The sequence below is a fragment of the Colobus angolensis genome, unplaced genomic scaffold (assembly GCF_000951035.1).
Source record: "Colobus angolensis palliatus isolate OR3802 unplaced genomic scaffold, Cang.pa_1.0 Scaffold468, whole genome shotgun sequence".
NCBI lineage: Eukaryota > Metazoa > Chordata > Mammalia > Primates > Cercopithecidae > Colobus > Colobus angolensis.
Window position 1 is genome coordinate 20,017 of NW_012118132.1, and position 1,578 is coordinate 21,594.

The 1,578-nt window shown below is 43.3% G+C and overlaps 1 pseudogene; it reads right to left on the reverse strand.

The window, feature by feature from the left end:
• Positions 1 to 703: 703 nt before the first annotated feature.
• On the reverse strand, positions 704 to 1,179 carry LOC105523496 (annotated as a pseudogene).
• Between the last annotated feature and the right edge of the window lie 399 nt (positions 1,180 to 1,578).

The following is a 1,578-nucleotide window of genomic DNA, read 5'->3' on the forward strand; positions in this document are numbered from 1 at the left end:
AGTCTCACTCTGTTGCCCAAGCTGGAGTGCAATGGCGCAATCTCAGCTCCCTGCAACCTCTGCCTCCCCAGTTCAAGTGATTCTCCTGCCTAAGCCTCCTGAGTACCTGGGATTACCTACATATGCACCACCATGCCCAGCCGATTTTTGTGTTTTTAGTAGAGATGGGGTTTTACCATGTTGGTCAGGCTGGTCTCGAACCCCCGACCTTGTAATCCGCCTGCCTCGGCCTCCCAAAGTGCTGGGATTACAGGCGTGAGCCACTGTGCTGGGCCCTAGCAATGTTATTTTGAAAGGAATCTTTTTTCTCCTGAGCAGCAGGTCTCAACAGTGGGCTTAAAATATTCAGTAAACCATGCTATAAACAGATGTACTGTCAGGCAAGCTTCGCTGCTCCTTTAATAGAGCACAGGCAGAGTAGATTTAGCATAATTCTTTTTTTTTTTTTAAACTAGGCAAAGAACTTTATTAACCTTTGTTTCAAACTTGATTCCCAGACTTCTTTGGCTTAATTAGCTGCAAAGAATGAATTGCGTATAAGCAAAAACTGAAAAGAGCTGCAGTGTCCAAGGGGCTTGGACTTAAAAATATTAGAGATCTAGATTTTACCAGATCCATAAACAAAAATTTCTTAAAAAGCAGTCATTATATAAAATAGTAGCTCCCAGTAACTTCAAGTTTTATCTTCAGAAGTTGACTCAATTCAGTTTGCCTCATTCTTGGAAGCCTCATCAAAATTCTCCACAGTATCTGGAACTTCATCATCATCCTCCTCTCCAGTAGCAAGTGGTGCTTTTCCATCCACAGATTGTTTGGGCAGAGCTTCAGTCAGTCTCCTTAAACTAGTCAGACTGGCTGCACCAAGCTCGTTTAAGATGCTGAGTAGCGTTTCTGTCAGCTGCTTTGTCTCAGCATGGCTTGTAATGAATGGTGAAAGTGTTCACTGCCAGAGATGCCTGAACCTTAGGATGGTTAAAGTGGTCACTGTTCCTTGGTTTGTAAACATATTCAACTCTTCAATACCAGAGATACTGTTTACCCCTAACTTCTTTAAGAAGAACTGAAGTTTTTTAACATCCGCTGTGGCTGCTCTATGAACCACCTTCTTTCTGCAAGAAGTTCCTTTCCCACCAGTGTGCACTTGTGCCTGCAGTTTGTGAGTTTTTCCTGGTTCATGATTGTTTCATCCTGTCGGAGTGGATAAGGGGCTGCCCGGGGGACTAGGGTTCGTGCTCAGCGGGTCTTGGGTGGACCAGCTGAGATTAGGCGCACACACCAATTTCGCGTAATTCTTAAGGGCCTTAAAATTTTTGGAATGCTAAATGAGCATCGGCTTCAAGTTAAAGTCACTAGCTGCATTAGCCCCTTCCAGGAAAATCAGTCTGTTCTTTGAAGCTAGGCATTGACTTCTCTCTAGCTATGAAAGTCCTAGAAGGCATCTTCCTCTCATAGAAGGCTGTTTCATATACATTAAAAATCTGTTGTTTAGTGTAGCCACCTTGATCAATAATCTTAGCTAGGTCTTCTGGATAATTTGCTGCAGCTTCTGTATTAACACTTGCTGTTCACCTTGCACTT